This window comes from Macaca nemestrina, chromosome 6, assembly GCF_043159975.1.
Source record: "Macaca nemestrina isolate mMacNem1 chromosome 6, mMacNem.hap1, whole genome shotgun sequence".
Taxonomy (NCBI): domain Eukaryota; kingdom Metazoa; phylum Chordata; class Mammalia; order Primates; family Cercopithecidae; genus Macaca; species Macaca nemestrina.
In genome coordinates, this window is record NC_092130.1 from 19,592,962 (window position 1) to 19,618,666 (window position 25,705).

The window sequence follows — 25,705 nt, forward strand, 5'->3', positions numbered from 1 at the left end:
GCACTTTGTTATGCCAGCCCTAGAAAATGAGCATACATTTCCTTAACAATAAGAAATGAGGCAATGTGCTAGAGAACAATGGAGGAACTACCTAGATAAAATGGTCACAGAAAATCTTCCTGTAAATGGCTGATTTGGGTTGACACTGGAAGGATAAGAAGGATCCAGCCATACCAAGAGTTTGGGGCAGAACATTCCAGGGAGAGAGAATGATGTGGCCAATACAGTTAAGGTAAGGAAAGGTGTATTTAAAACTGATTAAAGGGAATGATAATTGTTAAGTGGAGGAGAGGTGATGATATAGATTCTTCAGCCTTTTGAAAGATAAATGATTAGCAAAAACAGAAAACACAAGGTCAAATTTGTCCACAAACGTTTTGAAGTCACCAAAGCCATGCTCATGGTATAGGATCCCCTGACAACTCTCAGAGACAACTTGCCATGCTCAAAGTATTGTCCTCATAAGGAATATGGTGCAATCACCATTTTGGGGGATATCAGAATAATAAAATCACAAATTCATTAGAAAGTCTCCAAGTCCCAATCTTTTCTCCAAAGTATTCTTTTTTTCTTATACAAACACAATTTTATTGTCACACCTTAGAAGATTTACAATAATTCAACGCATTCTAATATTCAGTCCATATTTAAACTTCTCCACTTTTCCAAGTGTGTCTTTTACGGATTTTTTGACTGAATAAAGATCCAATCAAGGTGTTCATATTGACTTTGATTATGTTTCTTTAGAACTCTCTCCCATCTGTTTTTTGACAAGGGAGATTATTTTATTCAAGCTATTATAGCAGAGATAGCATTTATTAATGAGAAGCATCTCAAGTAAAAGACCAGGGGACTTGGGGTTTTTTAAAGGCAGGTACAAAAAGGAGTCATATTCACTGAAAATGGTAGAAGTCAGACATATATAGGAACATGTGAGAGCAGGGTAGCCCACTGTAGTTAGTCAGTTCTAGAACCTTAGAAACGTAAAGAGATTTCTCTGCTATCTATGCATTTAGGGAATACAGCATTCAGATTAAATTCAACATTATCACATTTAAAAATTGAATTCACCTAAAATTGTATATGTTGTATGATCAAACAGTCCTCTTTTTATCACATGGATATAACAGTGTTCAGTTATCCTAATGCTATTTCTCACTGTGGATGTCCATCCTTCTCCACTAATTTCTCAATTTTTCCATTCTGTTTCATTGGACTGTTTGTTTACCCTTGAGTTAATACCTTGTGTTTAATTATTATAGCTTTATAAAATCTATCATACATGTGCTTGAAAAAAGTATCCAATTGTTGAGTGTTATCAAAGTATTCTTTATAACATCTCTGAGAAGGTATCTTCACTGTCTATTCAAATATTCTCTATGTGCTCGCCATTTCAAAGCACAGTCCATTTTCTTACTCAGCTCTAACTTAAAAAGTCTATCTTGAATGGTAATCTAGGCATGTGGCACAACATTTAAAAGACAAGAAAAATGGTTTACAGTGAAAATTAAGTTTCCCTCCTTCCTTGTGCCTTACCAAATAGTTTTCCTTACCAGAGACAATCACTCTTACCAGCAAAGTTCATGCATTTATAAACATACATGTAAATTTTATTTTTGCAACACAATAGGAGCGACTATAGATACATTTCTGCCCCTTGATTTCTCCCTTGTAATTTTCATACTGGTATCTACAAAACTATTCATTCCTTTTTAACAGGTATATGTATTGTTTTCTTCCGTGGTTCTAATTTGTTGCACTCCCTGGGTCAGGGGAGTGTAATTTGACTGGCAACTCTCTTTACATGGAATCCCTCTGTGATGGTTAATTTTATGTATCAATTTGACTAGACTACTGGATGCCCAGGTATCTGTTAAACTTGATTTATGGGTGTGTCTGTGAGAGCGTTTCCAGAAGAGATTAGCGTTTGAACTGGTGGATAGAGTAAAGCAGATGGCTGTCCCCAGTGTGGGTAGGCCTTATACAATCTGTTGAGGACCAAACTAGAACACAAAAGTGGAGGAAGTGGGAACTCACTCTCTCTGCCTGATTCCTTGAGCTAGGCCATGGGTCTCCTGCCCTTGGACTAGGATGTATATTATTGGTTCCCCTGGTTCTGAGGCCTTAGGCCTTGGAACCGCTGGCTTTCCTCCGTCTCCATCTTGCGGATGACAGATTGCAGGACCTCTTGGCCTCCATCATTGTGTGAGCCAATTCCTCATAGTAAATACAAATATGCAAATACCTACATATCTTATTGGTTCTGTTTCTCTGGAGAACCCTGACTAATACCCTCTCCATCCTAAACCTGGAGTCGGTTGCTCACACACACACAGCAGCCAAACACAGACAAGTTAACAAGAGCCTCTGGGGCATTAGGGGCCACTGCCCACACTGTGTAAATGCTCTTAAGTGCCTCACATTTCACTGTACCTGGGGCCCTGGCAGGCAGGTGGCGAGATCGGTTTCTGGCTCTGGAGAATGTGGGTTAGTCTTGGTGACCCTTCCAGGTGAGTGTGACCTAGTTAGTGTAGTAACCCAGAAATGTCCACGTACGTGTGCCAAACCTGAAATCAACAGCATTCTGGTTCAACTTCTAAAATAAGCAGACAGCTTAAAACCTCAGTGATGATCTAAATAGTTTCTTTAAGATACACTTAATTCAGATTTAACAAGACAATTAAATTTAACAAGATGTTGTTAAATACCAGTGATTGTTTAATGTGGATATGCTGAGGAGCTGCCATGCAGGAGACACACATTATTATTAATTACTGCTAAATTATTTTAATCATCAGCACTTGAATTTCAACATTTCTTATCAGATTAGGATACTTCATGTGCAGAATCCTAAAAATGATATATAAACAATGATATATAGTCTTTAAAGCTCTTCTTTCTCCAAGAAGGAGAATAAAAGCAAACACGTGTAATATAGAGACATATACAATGTGCCAAGCACTATTCTAAACACGTCACAAATTTAGTTGACCTTTGAATAGCACAGGTTTGAGCTGCACAGATCCACATGCACACAGCTTTTTTTCAGCCAAATACAAATTGAAAATACAGTATTTGAGGGAACCCATGTATCTGGAAGGCCTTTTTTTGGTACATGTAATTTCTGCAATGCTGACTGCAGGACTTTAGTATGCATGGATTTTGGTGGTGGGGGGTTACTGAAACCAATCTCTTGCATATATGGATGGAGAGCTGTAATCCAATTAGCCTTCACAATAACATCATGAGGTACTACTGTTTTCATTTCTATTTTATTTATAACGAAAACTGAGTCATAAGATGCACGCATATCCCAAGGTCCAATAGCTATGAAGTAATGGAACCAAGATTTGAACTCAAACTGACTGAATCTGGAGTCCACAGTCCCCACTGCTGATCATACTCTCTGCAAAATGATTACAAATTTGCAAATGTAGTTTTCAAACTCCGGTCTAGTTTGATACTAAAGGGACATGAGACTTTGGATCCATATGAACTTGGGTTAGAATCCTAATCTACCAGCTATATGACTATGGACTCCTAAGTCTGTTTTCTCATCTGGAAAAATGTCAGTACTCATCCATTCTCACATGCAAGGTAATGCATGTCAAGATCCTAGCACAGGGGCTGACACATAGTATGAACTCAAATACATTTATTAGATATTGATAGAGCACTCTCCATATTCCACCCCAGGAGTACACACTGAGGAACGAATGATGAGCAAAACAGTACAACATAGTTCATGTATTTATCACATACACACACATGAGTATACAATTGAGACCGGACAACTGCTAAGAAGGAGAGGTGCATACTACGATAAGACTGCAAAAAGAGGACTTTGACAAAGACGAAAAATGTTCCCTAAGGAAGTGATGACTACACAACACATAACCCTCATCCCTTATAGAAGTAGTTATTTGGCCAAACAGATCTGCTTATCTCTATGCATGGGTGCAAGGGTAGGACATTTGACTTAGTTTTGTTTTTGTTTTGTATTTTTGCACTGAATCTGTGCTTTTGAACACAGGAGGACATCAGGGCACAGTAACTCCAGTTCCAGTCAGCAACTGAAGTCAGAAATTTGATTTCCGCCTCCCCATGAATCCTACAGGGGCAATGCTGGAAAAAAAAAAAAAAAAAAAAAAACCTCTGTTGACCTCCTCCAGCATAGTCTCTGACATCTAAGAGGCACTCAATAAATATTAGTTAAATAAATAACAAATATAAATCATGGGGAAAAGATTCTGAGATTGCATAGCAGCTCACATTATCCAGAGTTCTTTCTCAGTATTATTTGGGTAGAGTTCAGTGGTTGGATCACCAATTTTAAATTTTTTCTACCATGTACAAGCTATGTGACCTTGAACAAGTAACCTCTTTTTATTTATATTTTTGAGATGGAGTCTTGCTGTGTTGCCCAGGCTGGAACGCAGTGGTATGATCTTGGCTTACTGCAACCTCCGCCTCCCGGGTTTCAACGATTCTCCTGCCTCAGGCTCCCAAGTAGCTAGGATTACAGGCGCACACCACCAAGCCTGGCTAATTTTTGTATTTTTAGTAGAGACAGGGTTTCACCATGTTGGCCAAGCTGGTCTTGAACTCCTGACCTCGTGATCCACCCTCCTCGCCTCCCAAAGTGCTGGGATTACAGGCATGAGCCACCGTGCCCGGCCCAAGTAGCCTCTTTCTATGCCTCAGTTGATGCCTCTGAAAAATGAGTTACAATGAGTCTTAAATCAAATAATGTATAAAGCATTTAGCACAGTTCCTGGTATATGATAATCTTCATGGCAGTGTTAACTGGGATATAGTGGTCAACAGTAGTGATGGTGTGGTTGCTTAATCCATATAGCACAATGTAAACAGTTGATCATAACATCCTCCTTCAACATAAAGGAAAAAACTGAGGTTTGGAGATCTAAAGTTATACGGCAAGTCAAGCCCAGGTCAGCTGCTTCCAAACCCACCATGCCAAGTGAGCCAACAGAAGCCTTTTGAACAGGAGCATGCCATGGAGAAAGCACATGAGAGCGAAAGTCTGCCCAGGGAGTGTGTGTAGGAGAGTGAGGTCAGCTGGAAGTAACTCCTTCCTTCTGAGCAAGCAGCTGACAACCTTATGTTGTCCCCCAGTTATCTCCCCTCCTGCCTTTTTCTGGAATGGGGATGGGGGATGCAGAATCGTGAAACTGAAGAGAAACTGATTCCTCCCCCTTGAGCTCAGCAAAAGAAAGATGAGAAGAAGCCAGACAAAAGCATCCCCACACACACTCTGAATCCTGACACAGCAGCGGTTGCAAGTCTGAAACTAAGCTGCCCCCTAATGTACAGTCTCCACATTCAGGAGGCTGAAGCCATTAGCAACTAACTTTAAGCTGGAAGAAAGGGGAAAAGAACTCAAGTGCTTTAAGCAGTATCAGGCTCTCCATGTGAACTTAGCAGTGTCCCTTGCCATGTGTTTTGAACTTGTCTAAGTCAGGATTTCCCCCACCTCAGTCCTACTGATGTTTTGTTGGGGAGATGTTGGCTGGGAAATGTTCTGTGCATTCACCATAGATGTTTAACAATAGCGCAGGCATTGTCCCATCTACGTATCGGTAGACTTCCCCAGGTGCAATAACCAAAAATATCTCTAGACATTGCCAAATGTCCTCTGGGGGACAAAATTGCTTCCAGTTGAGAACCACTGATATAGGTTGGCTTGAAAGCAGGAAATGGTTGTAAGTTAGGCATGTTCTTGATTTTTTCCTCAGGTAATGTCAGCCTACAAATTCTTCACAAATTGGGACACCTCAGGAACCCCTTAGCCCATCCCCTTGACTACTGCGGAAGAAGGCAGTCATGAGGTGGTCATCGTCCTCAGCTTATATTAGGCTTTTATGGCCCATCTATATTTTTAGGAAATTGTTTCTCAGCACCTAATGTGAACTGGTATGAACCATTTCCAGAGAGGCAATCTGAAGGGAAAAGTTGTTGCATAAATCCCTTCCACGTCTCAACCAACACCTCTACAAACACAGCTGGAAGCCTGTAGCAGATCAATGGGAACTCTACCATTCTGGCAAATGTTCATCTTGACCATCATATTGGCTGCCTGCATCCAATAAATATTTCTTGGACGACCTTCTTTGCTAGGCATTATGCTAGATGAGGTGGGAGATGCTAAGATGAAGAAGGCATTGTTCCCACCTCCAAAGCTTCCCAGTCTCTTTGGAAGAACCATGTGGGAAGGATCATGTAAATATCTTCTAACTAAGCTCAAGGCCTGAACTTGGAATCCAGGTTTCGATTCTGTCTCATTAACTGATGAACTTTGGCTTGGCCTGTATATTGCTAGAGGTCCGGGTGAGTGGTTGAGCTCTTCCTAGACATTGATTTGAGTTAGAACTCCTGTTGTCTTTACCTGGATACCTGATTTGGGGGAGTACGGGTTCAGAAGAACAAAGCAGTCATGCATTTAATACATTTTTATTAAGCATTGCTATGTTCAAGACTGTGCTACTCTGGATATAGGAATGATAAAGCATATTCAATCCATTCCCTCGTGGAGTTTGCCATCTAATGGGAAAGACAGACATTAGATCGAATTTGCACAAAATAAATATGTGATTGCCATTTTGTAATAAGAGCTGCAAAGGAAAAATCAGACATTTCCCAGTCACTCAGCCTGGCTGTAGTCTGAGGCTGAAGGTGATGGGTGATACAAGGAGAGGCTAATGGAGCTGTTTACCTGGAGGACTTCGTGAGAGATGAGCATAAGTGGAGCCACTGCAGGATGAATGAGACAGAGGGAACAATGAGTTGCAGAGAGGGACAGTATCTGCAGTATTTCTATAAAGTAGCATCATTTTAGCCCCAGTAGGGTTTGCGTCTTTGGAAGCTTCCTGGACAGAGAATCAGTGTTCGCAGAGGACCCTGGCAGCTGGAGTGTTGGGTGAATACATCGTTAGTGGATTCCTGGGCCACAGATATCAAGGAGGAGACCAGAGTTGCATCAGTGCATGGGAAACTCCCCCAAGAGCTCCTGAAAATAACTCTAGGAGATTCTGAGGGCTAACCAGGATTCTACAGCATGTAAAAGGGACCAAGAGCCGGCAAACTCGGCGTTACAAACCTATTTGATAAGAAGCAACGGAAAGACCTGGGTGGAAGGGCCCTGTAGGGCTCCAGATGAAAGGGAAATGTCAAAGCTTCCCAGAAGAGTAGGCCTATACCTCATCCTTGAAGTATGGATGTTTTAAATGTGTTTCTTAAGCTATGTCATTCTTCCCAAATCACAGCTAGAAAATAGTTTCTGCTCAGATTCAGCAAACACTGAAAGGTGAAGAAAAATGGCCTATCTTTGTGGAATCCAGTGAAGAAAGAAACCAATTATATTAGGAGCCAAATCCCATATAAGTGGAGAATATTAAACAAGATCCAAGATTCTCCCCTGGCAAGAATATACTGCCTATAATTTATCAATCTACAAATATTTATTCAGCATACACTTTGTACAAAACACTGTAGTTAGAACTCCAGATTATAACCCTAACAATGGCTAACATTAATGGATCAAATTCCACCTATACCACACTTTAGCTGTATAACAAAGGACAAGTTTCTGACTTCTCTGCTTTTCAATGGTCACATTTGTAAACTCTTTGCACTTAGTAAATGCTATAGTAATTGTTACTATTATCATCGTTATAATTGTTGTAATCATCATTATAAGCCAGACTGTATTACAGGATTTCATTTAATTCTATTAAGATTGACATTTTTATTATTTCCATTTTATAGATCAGAAACTGAGGCTTAGAGAGATTAAGCAACTAATCAAAGTAATTTAGCTACTAAGTTGCAGAACCAGGATTTAAACCGAGGTGCTGGACTCCAAGTTCATACTTTACTACCCTGAAATGACAGAATTATATGAAATAATGTATATGAAGTATGAGCCAAGATTATGACACTCAATAAATGACAGTTACTGTCATTTTCACCATTATCAATGGTGCCCATTTTTCCTTCTTAAATGATATGAAGCATATGCAGCATTTAGTTCAGTAACTGGCACTGAGTGCTCTAACTCAAAATTCCTTGTTACAACTGGTAAAGACTGGGGTTCAGATTCCTAGTCAGGAAACTTCATCTTGAATGGGTGAGAACTATGAGTGAATCCATCAGTTTTAAGGAATAAAGAAAATTATTTTCTCCAGAACTCTAATAAGCTTGGAGGTCTAAATGCTGTCAGGCTGCAGAAAGCTGTGCACTCCAGAACCTTCTAGCTTCTACCCTATTTCCCCATTTGGCCATTCTTCCTCCTAAGATACCTGTTTTTCCCCAAGTGTCAGGTGCTAGCGTTCGTGAGTGGCTGAATTCGGACTGTAATTGTGCATCTGAATCCAGTCATCCATTGATTTTTAGGTTCATACTGGAAGTGGTGTTGAGAATTAGAAGAAACATGCTCTCTCTCCCTCAAATAAGCACATTTCATACCAAAGTCAGCAAAGCAAACATCAGCATTAATTAACAGTGACTTTGAACTGTGTAATGTTTTCCATTAGATCTGAAGGGGGCTAGAGGGAGTAGGACAAGGGACAACACATGGCCTCACCAGGTATCTGGGGAAAAGGGAACTAAATTTATAATGCAGAAGTAGACTGCTGCTTGTTTAAAAATAGAAGGGACATGTTTTGAAACCTCAAGTGGTTGGTGGTGGAGATGGTTAAATCAGATGACTAATCTCCCAGTGTGCCACGTTGTCCCTGCTCAGAGGGCAGTTACATGGTGGAGGACACTGCAAATGGCATAGGCATCGTAGCCTTGGAAAGACGTGGGGAAGTGTTCTGAGCCCAAGGACTACTTTTTACTCATTTAAGACACTTTTTTTTTTCTTTTTTTTTTTTTTTTTCTTTTTTGAGACACAGTCTCGCTCTGCAGCCTAGGCTGGAGTGCAGTGGTGCGATCTCGGCTCACTGCAAGCTCCGCCTCCCAGGTTCATGCCATTCTCCTGCCTCAGCCTCCCGAGTAGCTGGGACTACAGGTGCCTGCCACCACGCCCTGCTAATTTTTTTTTTTTTGTATTTTTAGTAGAGATGGGGTTTCACTGTGTCAGCCAGGATGGTCTTGATCTCCTGACCTCGTGATCCACCCACCTCAGCCTCCCAAAGTGCTGGGATTACAGGCGTGAGCCACTGCACCCGGCGAGACACTTGCCTGAAAAACAAACAAAATCAGCTTTTGTTAGTGCCTATCACCCTTTGATGGATTTCCATTTCACTAACAATGAAATAAGTCTTTTCATGGCCGGGCATGGTGGCTTAGGCCTGTAATCCCAGCACTTTGGGAGGCCATGGGAGGTGGATCACCTGAGGTCAGGAGTTCAAGACCAGCCTGGCTAACATGGTGAAACCCCATCTCGAATAAAAGTACAAAAATTAGCTGGTCATGGTAGCATATCCCTGTAATCACAGCTACTTGGGAGGCTGAGGCACAAGAATTGCTTGAACCCAGGAGACAGAGGTTGCAGTGAGCTGAGATTATGTCATTGCACTCCAGCCTGGGCAACAGAGTGAGATTTTGCCCCCCCAAAAAAAAAAGTCTTTTCCTTGCCCCATGTATTAGTTTCCTAGGCTGTCATGACACAGCACCACATTTTGTGACTTTAAGCAACAGAAATGTATTTGCTCACAGTTCTGGATGTTAGAAGTCTGAAATCAAAAAGTCAGCTGAGCCATTCTCTCTCTGAGGGTATAAGGGAGGAGCTTTTCTTGCTGCTGCTTAGCTTCTGGTGATGGCCGGCAACCCTCGGTGTTCCTTAGCTTGTAGACTTGTAACTCCACCCTCTGCCTCTGCCTTCATGGGGCCTTCTTCCCTGTCTGTCTCTGTCTCTGCATCTCTGGTTTTTAGAGTTGGTGTGGTGAAGTCACTAAATGTGGTGACAGTAAAGCCTGACCTCAATGTGGGGTCTGAACTCAGGGGGCAGAATGACCCCTGCCATATAAATTACCACAAACTCGTTGGCTAAAACAACAGAAATGCATTATCTTACACTTCTGCTGACCAGAAGTCTAAAATCTCACAGAGCCATGCTTCCTCTGGGGGATCTAAGAGAGAATCCATTATTTGACTCTTCCAGCTTCTGGTGGCTGCTGGCATTCCTTGACTTGTGGCCACATCACATCAGTCTCTGTTTCTGTGGTTGCATCGCCTTTTACTGTGTCTCAAATATCCCTCTGCCTTTCTCTTATAAGGACACTTGTCATTGGAATTAGGACTCACCTGAATAGGATGATCCTCTCATCTCAAAAGCCTTAAGTTAATCACATCTGCAAAGACCCTTCTCCCAAATTAAAAAAAAATTCATAGGTTCCAAAGACTGGCATGTTGACATATCTCTTTAGGGGGCACTATTCTCCCCTCTATTCATTATGACTATCCTGGAGCTCAGAGATGAGTGAATTGCTGCAAGTCTCTGTGCTAGAAAACAAAGGAGCCAGGTACAGAAACGTTAGGACAGAGAAAGGAAATGACTTACCCAGGAGAGTACAGTAGACACCAATCTGAGTCAAGGCTTCTCTCTACTCCAGTCTTCAATGGTTTTACCCAAATGCATGGTAATGTGGGAATTTCCTATAATGTTGGGAAGATATTTTTGTCTAGGTAGCTGTGAAACTTTAAGAAAGATATTTTGCAATTGAGATATCCTGTTTGAGACTCAGCTCAAGATATTCTTTTTCTTTTGAATAAGGATTTTTTTTGAAAAGATGGTTTGTAAGAAGATAAACGAAATAGCTTAACATGGACCTCCATCCTTACAGTCAGTGAGAAGCATTCATCTTTTTATACATTCATTCACTCATTCATTCAACAAATATTGAGGGCTCTCTGCCAGGCAGTGTGCATAGTGCTGGGGAGATAATGAGACAAAAGCATTTCTTGCATTGGTGGAATATAATACAATATGGAGGAAACAGACAATAACAGTAACAGTAAAAAAAAAAAAGTGCTATTTTGAAATTTGGAAATAGTATGAATGAAATAAACATTGTGCTATGAGAGAGTATATTGGCAATGATGCTACTTTAAGTAGAGGAATAAGAGAAGGTCTGTGAAATTTAGATGAGACTTGAAGGAATCCGTTAGGCAAAGAGGCTGGAGAAGGCATTCCATTCCAAACACAATGCCTTAAGAGGCCAAGGAGTTTGATGTTTTTGGAATAGTCAGAAGACCCATGTAGCCAGAACTTACAACTGGGTGGGGAAAGCGAGGCTTCCTCTGTTGCAAAAAGGCCTCCTCCATGTGGCAAAAGGTACAACCACAGTTTACTCCAGGATTATCTCATCCCAGCCCAGTGATGACAAATCAAAGAACTTCTATCTTTTCCTGTTTTCTAAATTCTAAATCCCAGAAAAGACTTTGATTGACTTTGGTTTAAGTCAAGTGACTTCACTTGAAACAATCACTGTGGCCAGAGGAATGCAGTATTAAGAAAAGCCAGACCTGGATCGTCTACCTTCCTCTGTGGTCAGCAGCCCCATCAGAATCACAGGATTGGAGCGGCAGGAAATCAGTTGCCCAGAGGAAGGAGGGGGATGCAGGACAGACAAGGCAGTAGACATTCACCATCCTGCTCAAAATGCAGCAATTCATTAACTGCTCCCCTGATACTTAGAAGCGGGGATATTGTCTGTCTAATTCATTACTGTGTTCCTCGTGCTGAGGACAGTTCCTAGCACATATTAGCTCCTCAAAAACTGTCAATTACATGTATGGGATAAATTAAAAGAATGACATTTTATTGCCATAAAAAATTACAGTCACATGTCAATGACAGGGAAACATTCTGAGAAATGTGTTTTTAGACAATTTATCCTTGTACTAATATCATAGAGTGTCCTTACACAAACCTAGATGGTATAGCTTACTACACACCTAGGCTATATAGTACAGCCTAGTGCTCCTAGTCTACAAGCCTGCACAGCATGTTCCTCTATTGAATACTGTAGGTAATTGTAAGACAATGGTATTCATGTATCTAAATACAGAAAAATACAGTAAAAAGTTAGTATGAAAAAAATTTTTAATGCTATACTTGCATTAGGGTACTTACCCTGAATGGAGCTTACAAAACTGGAAATCGCTCTGGGTGAGTCGGTGAGTGAGTGGTGACTGAATGTGAACGCCTAGAACATTACTATGTACTACCGTTGACTTTATAAATACCATACACTTAGGCTACACTAAATTTATAACAAAGTACTTGCAATATGATGTGGTGACAGCCATGACGTTGGCACTAGGTGACAGGAAGTTTTCACTCCATTGTAACCTTACAGGACTACCATTGCATACATGATCCATCGTTGATCAAGATGTTATGTAGCGTATGACTGTATTGACAGTATAAATACTTCTGAATGACTGTTGGTCTACAGAGTGGAAATACTAATACTTAAGCTGTATAACTTGCCAGGCTTCTCTGATAATTGTGCTATTAGATTGTAAAAGGCTTTGGAACGTATTAAAATAAAACTACATACAGATACAAGGCATTTTGTTGTTAATAGTCAGCTAGGAAATGAATGTTCAGCAGAATTGTCAAAATAGGCTCCTAAAGGGTATGGCAGAAAAATAAAATGAAACTTTGAAGACAAAGTTTCAAATGGCAAAAAATACTTAGGCAGCAAAAAGACAATTTTCTAAAATGATTGGTTTGAGAAGAATGAATCAGCAATAAATGTTGGTGCAAAACATTATTTAAGAAGTCTGAACATACTCCTGATTAAAAATATTTTCAAGAGTGACTCCAGCAGAAATAATAAAATGCTAGGCACAAATCTGTTTCCTTAGCCATCCTGGCTAAGCAGGATGCAAGAGGCTGAACCGCACCTCCATCAAGTGCTCTGAACTGCTTTGAGAGCATGGCATGTGTGTGTTCAGTTGAGTGTTTTAGGTCATGTCATTTTAGGGTTAGTGCCACCCTCCTAGAAAACGACACGTAGAAAGGAAGCCAGATTCGACCCACAGGCCATGAGTGACCAATTACATTGATCATGTGGATGAATTGAGACACAGGTAAACCATTACCCCGAAGACCAAGTAAGCAGCTTAGAAGAGAGAGTGTGTGTATCCTCACATCCAAAGGTGGGTAGGAAATCTAGGGCAAGTAGACAGCTGCAGATAGTCCTGAGTCACAAGCTGACTGGTTGGCTCTGCCATCCTTGGCATGTGGTTTCCATCTCTGGGTCCAAGGTGACTGCTGTACTGTTTTCAGCCAACAGGAAAGAAGTGGGGGAAAGAGTCCTGGCAAGTAGAATTGTCTTCAGAGAGGTGACTCAGAACCTGCAAATACCATGCCTGTTCATATTCCAGTGGCCCTAACATAGTCACATGCTTCCACGTAACCACAAAGGAGATTTGACTCTGAAGTCTCTAGCTGCATAACCAACGTACCCAGATAACACTTAGTTCCAGGAAGGGGGTTTATTTCTAAAATAAAAGGGACACTATGGATGCTGGGGGGCAAGATCACATTCTCTGATATGTCATGCATATATTGAGTTCATGCTGTGTTTGAGGCATTGTGGGAAATGCAACTGTGATTAATAGGATGGCCTGCATTCCAGAAGGCAGTAGCAATGCCCACATAAAATGCAGTGTGACAAGGGGTACATATAACCCAGTTTATGAAAGTTTAGGGAAGCGGGGATTTATTTCCTCTGAGTAGAATTTAGGATAACTTATTGGAGGAGGTAAGATTTGAAATGGGCCCTTAACACTGGATAGGACTAAGGTAGACTGGAAATTGGAGTTAGGAGAATGGACTGTAAAGAGGGAGAGAAGGGCCTTTGATTGGTGGGAAGGGAAAAGCTTGCATCCTAGCTACAGTCATTTTAATAGCTGTGGCCCTTTGAGAACCATCCAGTAATCCCACAAAAATGACCACACAAAGGCTGATACTGTCAGTTTTCTCTCCAAGTCCATTCTCTCTTATTTCCTTAGTGATAAGAATCCTAACTTTTCGTTGAGTGTATTATCCTCCTTAGCCTTCTATAGAGCTATATGTGATCCCGTGACCAAGTTTTGGCCAATGAGGTAGAAGTGCAAGTATCATAAACAGCTACTGAGATGTATTCTTAATGCAACAGCTTCCTTTGCACTTTCTTCGTCCTGCTGCCTGTAATTGAGGTGTGATGGCTAGAGCTCTGATAGCCACTTTGGATCAGAAGAATAAGCACTAACCCTGGAAGTGACAGCAGAAAGTCAGAATCATCCTTCTTTCCTAATGACACCATAGAACCACCATAGTGGAAGGCCCTGGACTGCCTATCTCCAGACTTGTTTGAAGCAAAAAAAACAAGACTTTAGGTGTTTAAGTCACTGTCATTTTGGATTTTATGCCATGTTTAATGACAGCAATTCCTACTGAGCACAGGCAGGTTTCAAGCTGCACTTGCTCCTAGATCACACTTACCAATGGATAGAGGTTCAACCAACGGTCAGCATATTCATTTCCTATTGCTACCCTAACATATTACCACAAATGTAGAAGCTCAAAACAACACAGCTTTATCTTACAGTTCTGTAAGTCAAAAGTCCAGCATGGGTCCCACTAGACTAAAATCAAGATATTGGCAAAGTTGTGCTCTCTTTTAGAAGTGCTAGGGGAAAATTTGTATTCTTTCTTATTTAGGTTGTTGGCTGAATTTTGTTCCTTGCAGTTGTAGGACTGCAGTCCTATATTTCCTTGCTTGCTTTCACCTGAGTTCTATTCCCAGCTTTTGGATGCTGCGCAGATTCCTTGGCTCATGACCTCCTTCCTCCATCTTCAAACCAGCAACAGTGGGTCCAGTCTCTCTCTCACTTTAGATCTCTCCTACTGCTACTTCCATCATCGTGTAATGCATCAGCCCTTCTGCCTGCCTCTTTCACCTTTAAGGACTCATGTGATTACACTGGGCCAACCCCGATGATCCAGCATCATCTCCGAATCTTAAGTCCTGTAACCTTAATTCCACTTGCAAAGTTCCCTTTGCCATGTGATGGAACATATTCCCCAGGTCTGGGGATTAAGGAATGGGCATCTTCAGGGAGCCATTATTCTGTCAGAGAATACAAGGTTCCTTAGGCAACCTCATCCTTCTGTCAACTTATGATCTTGTTTCAACTGTCCTCCTCATTCACAGGTGCAATAATTAAAAGGGTAATTTCCCCTTGATGCTTACATATAGCCCTGACAGTCAGAACTCCTGCCCAGTTCTAATTCTCAGGAATAAGGCAGTGTCTTTGAGTGATTCCTCATTTATCTTGGGAGTTATGCACCAACTCATAAAAGACACCTAATAGATGTTTCAGGGGCTACGTTTAAGGCAGAATTTGGTGACTTCTGGGAGTGCTTTTCTCAGGTAGATGTGAACTGGGGACCAGGGTTAAGACTAGAGTTTCTCTCTAACTTTCCTCAAAGCCAGACCTAAAATAGTCTAAGCAACACTGAAAAAGTACTTAGATTTGTTGAGTGGGTTGCAAACAGCAACTTCTTTACAGATTTTTTTCAAGTTGCAATTGAGGATAAGATTGGAAAATAGGTGTATCATACCCAAGGCAGTAATTTCAGAAAGAAGAGAAAAGAGAAAACAAATGTCCCTTAAAGAAAATAAGGCAACTGGGTACCATCTAAATTATCTGGATGGAACTAGGCAAAGGTCAGCCAATGAGTAGTCTTCTGGGGGATCAACTTGGAGATTAACTCTGGCCTCATTATACTTTCTCCTTTGTGCACTTTGGAGGAGGGAAGCACTTCAGTGTGAGGTCCCTGGGAAGGAAGCTCCAAGAGGACAAGGGATTTGCCTATTTTGTTTTCTTTATACCCAACCTCCAGAGTACTCAGCGAACATATACAGTATTTGCATGAATAAATGAATACATTGTTGATTGACTGACTGCTTGATTGGTTGACAGGTACCTAAGTCCTTCTTTGGTTCCCCATCCCCAACCCCCTGCTGGGCTATATTGCCTAGAAGTTAAACTTTGTGCTTAAAATCAGACATGAACCCAGGTCTCACCTCCACTATCTATTCTGTCAATGTGTTCCCTGTTCCTTAAGTCTGTTTCCTATCTGTAGTCTGTAGCCAATGATTATGCTTGGCATCATGAAATTTCATTAAGATAATAGATGCAAATGCTTAGCACAGTGCCTAGCAGTACAGTCACGTGCCACAAAATGACATTTCAGTCAACACACCACATACACAATAGTGGTCCCATAAGATTACACTACCATATTTTTACTGTACCTTTTCTATGTTTAGATACACAAATACTTACTGTTTTGTTACAATGGCCTACAGTATTTAGTAAAGTAACATGCCGTACAGGTTTGTAGCCTAGTAACAGTAGGTTAGACTATATAGCCTAGGTGTAGAGTAGGCTTTACCATCTGGGTTAGTGTAAGTGCACTTTATGGTGTTTACACAATAAAAAAATCACCTAATGATGCATTTCTGTTATTAAATGTGGCATGGCTGTACTCAAATTTGTTAGCACTTAATGTTAGTTCAAACCCGCTTCTACTGCTAAAGGGGTCTCCTGGTGATGGTCAAACTGAATTCCCAGCCTACATACCTCTACTTGAATCAATTAGCCTGTCTCACCAGCATGTCATGCACATGTACATGTGTGCATGTACACGAGGGTGTGTGCACTCATGCATGCATGCACATAAATATCAACGGGCCAAAATAAATGTAAATGCTATCTTCTCCATGAGGCCAACTATTGAGGCTCTAGTCAGAATTCATCTCTTCACTTTAGAATTCTTGAATGTTGATTAAGTCATCTTTGTATGTGTCACATACTGATGCCTAGCACAGTGTCTGGCATAATATAGAAACCTGTTTCTATATTCATCTGCTCATTCATTTTGGATGAATGAGTGGATGGATGGATGGATGGATGGAAAGTTAACTTACTTATGTTCTCTGGCAGCTCCACAGGGATTTATTTATTTTTATGCCCACAACTGGTCAGCACAGTGCCTTACCCACTGTAGCTATTCACTAAATAGTGGTTGGATGGTGATAAAGGAGAAGAAAAATTAGAAAATCAAGACCAGTCCCCACCTGGAATCATTCTCCTTTCAGGGCATCCTATTGAAAGGAGTTATTGAGAAGAGAGGCAGGGAGTTGACAGCCACCCTCTGGACTCTCTCCCAGGGCCTTTTTAGAATAGGAAAGTTAATTATGGAACCAGATTAACAGTTTCTTTTTTGATACAGCCAAAGTAAAACCAGCAGGATGCAATTTAGCTCTTCCCCACTTTCCAGATAGCAGCAAATTTTCATACAAAACAAAGAGACACTTGAATTGCAAATTACTTAGAGAATCAGCTAGCAACCCCAACGGAAGAATATTTCTACTTTCAAAACCCGCTGTTGCCTTTTTAGGTTTAACCATGTAGTGGGACCTTCATAAAGACCTAGGCGTCTTGCTGTTACAACTCTTGGCCAAGTAGGGAGGAGGAGCAATTCATTAAGGTTTACTGGAATGTCCCAGGGTGAGCTTTTTGCTCAGAACATTTTCCTCTTCTCCAGACTGTCTGTCTCTAACCCTCAGAGCACCAGCCTCCACTCACACAATGAGGGCTAAAGGGTTTCTAGAGGTCATCTCACTGGAGATTAGGAAGAGCAAATGCCTATAATGGCAGGGGCAATGTAACAAATAAAACAGGTGGTGAAGGTGAATGTATTACCTCTAGGAAGTGGATGAGGACTGGGGCAAAACTTTACCCCATCTAACCATCACTGGACCATTGTTGATTGTTGCTAGACAGTTCCAAGAAGTCTGTAATCTGGATTGTTAATTGAAACATTCTTTTTAGCTGTTGGCATCTAATTAATAAGGGGGAATAATACCATCTATTAGCTGGATATGGCCTGTGGGGCCACCAATTTATAGCTTCTGATCTAGCACACCTGGCTTCCTTATTTGATAGGGAAACCGAGGTCAAGAGACAGAAATAATATATAAAAGATCATAGAGTATCCCAATCTTCTGACACCTCCTCCAGTGCCTAGCTGATTCCACCATACAGCCTCCCCAAATTCCTGCCCCCCACACAGGACACAGGGAAGTTTTATTTTCACAAGAGCATTTATTAACTTATTTTTCTGATTTAAATAGATAATTCCTACTTTCTACAGAGAACTTGGAAGATTTAACAAGGATAAGAGAAAATTAAAAAGTCACACAGTGGTGCCATTTTATTTATGGAGGGACTGGAAGCTGAGGTGGAAACCTGGCTGGACCCAGGCTGCTTCCAGACACGGCCACTGGAGGGCAAGGTGGCATCTCAGTTAACTTAGCCAACAATAACAGGTTGTAGGAAGGTTGGGGCAAGGGTTGAAAACACAGCCAGGTATGTGGCAGAAATGAGTAAAGGAGGACAGATGAGGAAATAAGGTGAATGAAGTAAATGTGCCCTGCCTGAACCCTGTAGACACCACTCAGATTCAGCTGGTGTCATTGTGTGGGAATGCAAATAATGTTGACAGCTTTTTGAAATTTTTTTAATGTGAAGCTGAAATCTAACCTTAAGTAAAAATTTTCAATGTGTGAATGTAGTCCAAATAACGTGTGTGTGTATGTGTGTGTGTGTGTGTGTGTGTGTGTGTCAAAACCCATCAAGGAGCAGGATTTGGGCTATGGACTTTCTCTTTGTGACCTCTGTTTAGTGACTCACTGAGAATGAACTGGGCCCTTGGCAGGTCAGTCAGCTGGGTGGAGAGTTTGTTTGTGATTAGTCACAGGCCACCAGAGAGCTGGCATGCAGATGACCAAAATCAGGACAAGACTGAGGAGGCCGAGGCTGTCCATTGACTTAGCTCAGATGTCCCCTGGAGAGTGAGGGTTTCAACAAGAACCAAGTTGCATCTTGGACAGACCCTATAGGGAGATCTTCTGCCCAAATCTAAAGTACCTACCATGGCCTTTTGTAGAGTATGTATGCGTGCATATGCGTGTGAATAATCTTTACCTTGCTAAAATAATATAGATTATCTCACTTGGTAGCCTTGTGGAAGAAAACTTCATTGTCTCCAAAGCGGAAATGTTAAAAGTCAGTAAAGTTAGCAATGAGTGTGTCAACTCTTTCCATGTTACTGTAATGAATTACTGAATGAGTCAGGCAGTAGAATGGAATGGAAGGAGCCCTTGAATAGGAGTCTTGAATTTTCCCACCCTGACCTCTCTCTGAGCTTCTATTTCATACTCTATGAAGTGAAAATGATCGTACCTGCCCTGTTTTCTATATTAGTGAGGATTTTTTTAAATAAGAAAAACAGAAAACCCAATGGCTTAAGAGAAAAACAAAAACTAGCCTCAGCAGAGAAGGGTATGTGTTGGTTCACACAACTGAAAAATTCAATCATAGTTAAATCTGGGGGTCCAAATAACATCAAAGCTAGGTATCTCTCGCTCAAAACTGCAGTGTTGATTTCCCATGTTGGCTTCCAGCAGCTCTAGGTCTCCATCATTGCAAGTACAGTAGAAAGAGACCTTCTACTACATTTTCAACACAAGTTTCAGAATTGACTTTCATTGGCCTGAAATCCCATGCCCATTCTGAAACCAGTCAATGTGACAAAAAAGATGAAATGCACTGAGGGGCTGGACCAGCACACATTTCATGGAACAATTAAGCATTTAGCTGAGGATCTATGGGAACATAATTTGCATTCTGCATGGTGGAAGATAAAGTAGCAGACCTGATTCCCTGGTAGGAATAAAATGTTTCTACTGAGACAGCTCCCTGGGAATCTATTCAACTTGCTCTATAAAGTGTGTCTAAAGCTAAAGCCATCCAGTTAAAGAGAAAAGGGCAAAATAATTGATTATTGCTGATACTAAAATGAGATTGTATATTTTGTATTTCTTTTCTCTCCTGTGTCATGCAGGCTTCCTTTGACAAGAGAATCAGAACCAACTGGTGACATTTGTTTCAATGAAAGCAACAGTGTGAAGGGTAAGTAGTTTTTCCTATTATTCATCTCATTCAGTGGAGATATGAACTCCTTTCCACTGCCAAGATGAGAAACTACCATTTCTTACACATGGACACAAAGATGAGAACAATAAACACTGGGAATTCAAAAAGGAGGGAAGGAGAAAGAGGAGCAAGACTTGAAAAACTACCTATCAGGTACTATGTTTACTTCTTGAGCATTGGGGTCATTAGAAGCCCACACCTCAGCACCACTCAATATACCAATGAAACAAACTTGCACATGTACCCTCTGAGTCTAAATTTCAAAAAACAAAAAACAAAACATACAAACAAAAAAACACCACCGCTATTTCTTCCTCCAACCCAGTAAAATAAACATCAACTGATCTGGTATGTCAGCTGCCAAGTAGATGGCTTAAACTTTCTCCATTGTATATATTCCCCAGACAACATAGGACCTGTCAAAGTATATATCACTTAAGATGTGCTATTGGCTACAAATAACAGAAAGTAGATATTCAAGGTGGCTTAAATAAAAAGAAAAAAGTTTTTGGCCCTCATAAGAAGTCCTAAGATAAGAGAGGTCCATAGATTGCCAATGGAATAAATCAGTAATGTTACCAAGACTTGGATTATGACTTCTTCAATGGACTGTCTCATCAATATCCAACAAACTTCCTCTCACATTTATTGGCCGGAAATGTGTTACACACCCTTGCCTAAACCAGTCCTTAGCAAAGCAAATGGAATAACCATGATTGGTTTAGACTAATTGCTAGTCCCTTCTTGGTGTTAAGAATGGGACTTACATTCCCTGAACTACGTGGTTGTGTGGAGAAAAGTGGATATATAAACAAAATTAAAATCTTATTAGAAAGAATAAAGGAAGAATGAGTAGTAATTGTAAAGGCAATCAATAGTGTCTACTATAAGATGATACTATGAAAATCTCAACAGTATTTCCTCTAAGAAGAAAGCTTATAAAGTTATTCAAGTTCCAAGACCTCATATACTCCATCATGGCAGAGAAAGCAGGCACCAGACTTGGCTAACCTCCCCTCTAGTCATGGGTAAAATGAAAGAAAGACTCTAGCTACAAAACCCAAGGCATTATCATTATACCATATGCAGACTGTTTCTCCAATTTGCATAATTATAAACTCCCCCTCAAAGAGTAAACATCACTGCCAACTTAAAAACAACAACAACTACAAAACAGTATTAAATATGCATTGCTAATTTGACTTTCTAATTTGTCTGGGCTCTTCACAAAGATGTGCATAACTCTGCAGATACCGAATGCTTAAGAAAATCCTCCACCTGCCTGAAAAACACATCAACAGGAAAACAAAAGCTAAAAATTAGTTTTTCAGCTAAAGAATTTGAGTTGTTGCCTGAAAATTACCTGCAAGAGTTCATTCTATTAAAAAGGACTCTCAAATTCATTGTCTCAAGCATTGCTTACCACCATTCAAGTATAGGCAATTGCTTTGTGCAGCCAAAAGAAGATCATTTCGCAAGATCTCACCATTCAGTTTTAAGAGTCTCCTGTGAGCTGTGTATGGCATTATATTTGGTCATTTATAGGAAGTAATTCAAGAGTTTCAGAAAGACTTTCCTGTCCCAAAATCTGTCTTTTATTGATCTGCCTCAAAGATCCACACCACTTGGGCTTCGAAGCTTCCAGCTATCATACAAATATGCTACCTGGCCAAGGTGGATTAGCTACTATTATTTTCCTCAATTTCAGCTCCCTGATGAGCCACGATGATAAGTGGGACACAGGATGTGTGTATATACATAGAGGGAAGTCCTCCTGCAAGAATGAATCAAAAAACGGTAAATGTTGGCTTGGATGCATTGAACAGGGAACACTTCTACACTGCTGGTGGGAATGTGAACTAGTACAACCACTATGGAAAATAGTGTGGAGATTCCTTAAAGAACTAAAAGTAGAACTACCATTTGGTCCAGCGATCCCACTACTGGGTATCTACCCACAGGAAAAGAAGTCATTATATGAAAAAGATACTTGCACACACATGTTTATAGCAGCACAATTCGCAATTGCAAAATCATGGAACCAACCCAAATGCCCATCAATCAATGAGTGGATAAAGAAACTGTGGTGGGTGGGGTGTGTGTGTGTGTGTATGTGTGTGTGTATATATATGTGTGTATGTGTGTGTGTGTGTGTGTGTGTATGATGGAATACTACTCAGCTATAAAAAGGAATGAATTAACAGCATTTGCAGTGACCTGGATGACATTAGAGACTATCATTCTAAGTGAAGTAACTCAGGAATTGGAAAACAAACATCCTATGTTCTCACTGATATGTGGGAGCTAAGCTATGAGGACACAAAGGCATAAGAATCATACAATGGACTTTGGGGACTTGGGGTGAAGAGTGGAAGGAGGGTGAGGGATAAAAGACTACAAATATGATGCAGTGTACGCTGCTTGGGTGATGGGTGCACCAAAATCTCACAAATCACCACTAAAGAACTTATGTAACCAAAGTGTACCCCAATAACTTATGGAAGAAAATAAAAATAAAAAATTTCCTTTGAATTAAAAAAAAGTCCCCCTGGAGGTATACAACTTACATGTGTACATGTAATTTGCAATATATGTGTGTATATACCTCTATATAATGGAAATACCTGTTATGTATAAACACATAACACACATGAATACAATGTTACATGGTGAGATCCTTTTATACAAGCTCTTCTCAAACCTGCTTTGTGAACTCAATATTATAGACATATTTCCTTTGTAATTTGTGTGTGTGTGTATGTACACATCATTTTTTTACCATTGATTAGTATTGCATCTCAGGAATTAATGATAATTTGTTTACTCAATACTCTTTTAAACTATACCTGTCATTCTTAGCTATATCGTCACTATTTTTAATTATATGAAAGCATACTTGTGCACAGAGATCTTTCTCTGCACATATTGTTGTCTCTTTAGTAAGCTCCTTGAAGAGTCATTGCTAGGTCAGGGACAGGAAGGAAGAACCACAGAGGACTAGAATATTGACACTGCATGATCCTTTCTGGGGGCTCAGATATGCCTGTGAGGCTGGGCTCCTATGGGGGGGGGTGTGTGTGTATGGAAGAAGAAAATGGGGACAAAGTGCAATAAATGTGACCTTTGCTGATGCCACATTTTTATACCGAGTTGTCACAGAACAATAAGAAAACTGCTGTTATTGCAGACAACCATTAGATTTGTTTTAGTGTTTACTTCAGCAGTGTCTATCTGTGCCTTGTCTAGACTGTAAACTCCCTGTGGGCAGGAGCCAGTTCTGGTGGTTGTTGCTGTTACTGACCAATATATGGCAAGTGCTTAATATATGTACTGCATTTCAACATTTTTTGGGTGAAAGAGTGAATAAATTATATAGAAAATATTTCCTGAAAGGAAAAGATTTTCAAGAAACTTCCTAAAGAGTGACATATCTAGGGAATCTATTATCTTCCCAGTCTTCTAACTCAACCCCCAGTATCTCTTTTATATATAATACTTTCCATCCCACAACAATTAAAATCTAGAACCATACAATTTTAGGTGTTACTCTACTGTTCTAAGGCAAAAATTAATTCTGCCTCAGAAATTATTGTATAAGGAGCAGGTTGTAGTAAATGGATCATCCTTGTCAGTCAAGAGTGTATCTTTAATGTAAACCACTCAACCCCAGCCTCAAGGTCAACCTATTTTTATGACCAGCATTTGACTTATTTTTATATTTTACTTCCATTTTTAAACAAGACAGGTTGCTGTACGATTATGAAAATTAAAGTAGGAATAAACTTGGACATGTGACTTTATACTGAATTCTATAGATTGCAAAATGGATGGGTTCTGTTATGTTGTGCCAATTTCAGTTGCTCCAAAACACACTGAAAAATGAAATATTTCTCTCCATACACAATATTTATTTGCCTTTTCTATTTCCAAAGATGTTTTCTATCATATCATTCAGGATCTTACCTAAGTTTCTTGAATTCTTGTCATCCTTCCCAGAACAGAAAGGGTGGTTTTCAATTTCCCTAACTCACTTAATGTCTGTCTGCAATTCTGTGCCCAGCAAAAGAGCTAACTGAACAGATACCCTGTACCCATCACAAACCAGCAACGCCACAGTCTCCTGGACATAGAGCAACATTGACCTAAAAATCTTTCAAATATCCCCAAGGAAAAAGGGAGATTTCTATTTGGCAATTCAAAGTGAGATCTGCAGACCAGCAGCACCCACAGCATCTACTACCTCCTTAGAAATGCAGAATTCTAGGCCTCACCCAGACCAGCCTACTGAGTCCAAATACACATTGTCTCAACATCCCCAGGTATTTCATATGCACGTTATGGACCTAAAGGGCAATTCCTTGTGATCATTCACCTGGATTTCTTCCTATTTTCAAGAGATCTCTCTGCTTTAACCAACAAAATGAAGCACATAAATACTAAAAGTACATTATTTAAATAGCCCACACTATTATTGTACTGGGCAAAGAACACATTGCATACTGAGTTGAAGGAAATGTTCCCTATTTCAAAACAGTTTACTCCTTAGACAATTTCATCATTTTCATAGCAACTTCCCCTCCATTCCTTCATTTGTTCAAAATGGCAGCCCTTAAGATATAAACATGCTATTACTTTTATGCATTGAATTTGGATAAATGCAACACATGTGACACATTTACTATGAAATCAAAGGAAAAAGTCTCCCTAGAATGTAGTGCAGTAAAATCTGTAGTCACTTTAATGATGCCGTCACAATTTATGGTCCTGAGTAGATCATGAATTCTAAACAATTGCTGGAATCTAAAAGTATCTATTGAAATTAAGAATAAATACTGTTGTGGTTGAGTGGAAAAAGTTTCAGGAGTGTTCAGTTTGGGGATCCAGTTATTACACAGTACACTGGAGTAAAGGGGGAAAAAATGTTCCTGGAAATAACGCCAACGAGATGCACAGATAGAAGTGAAGTTTTTAGTATGATCAAAGAAGATTTAACAACTATTTTTAAGTCTGGAAACCATTTTCTAGATGTTTAAGTCTTAACATACTACCTTATAGTTTTGTATATGGTTAATCTCAACTGCCTGCATTTCTGAAACAAATACATTGTTAGTATTGTGATTAAATGATGCTATTGTATAAAAAAGAATAAATTATGTTCTATGAAATCACCAAAACACCGTATATATTTATATGGCAACCCTATTAAAAGGCTAAATCACAGTTTAAAAAGAGAGATAAGGAGAGCTTCCATGCTCCCAGCTTCTACTTCTGGGCTTATCTCCTCCATTCTCTTAAGGTTTCCAGTACTCTCAATCTCTCTTGCCCTCCTCTAGAGGAAAATATATTCTTGAAATGAAATGTCAGTCATTTATATTTTGTATACATTCAAAGATTTGTTCTAATAATTTGTAGTACTATCTCTCACCATGAAGGAAAGAATTTGTCTCCCATTAAAGGAATATTACATATTAAAGAGATGATAAGTACTGACTAGATCAGGATTGGTTTTATTTGAAGAGTTGATAGCTTCCTGGACTTTAGTGTTAATATTCTGAGACTGCATCTGGATTCACCACGAGAAAATATTTTGTGATCAGTGATGTCTGCCATGGGTATGAGATAAGGGCATAGCCATACATTGGCTATGTAATATTCCATACCACAGCTTTTACTG

At 40.1% G+C, this 25,705-nt stretch overlaps 1 long non-coding RNA gene across 1 annotated transcript in view; it reads left to right on the forward strand.

Moving 5' to 3' along the window:
* The window catches only part of LOC139363710 (uncharacterized), a 130,471-nt gene that overhangs the window by 35,532 nt on the left and 69,234 nt on the right, over nt 1-25,705 (forward strand). The window contains exon 2 of the long non-coding RNA XR_011624499.1: nt 19,940-20,007. This is a non-coding gene — a long non-coding RNA (uncharacterized lncRNA). The remainder of the gene's footprint in view (nt 1-19,939; nt 20,008-25,705) is intronic.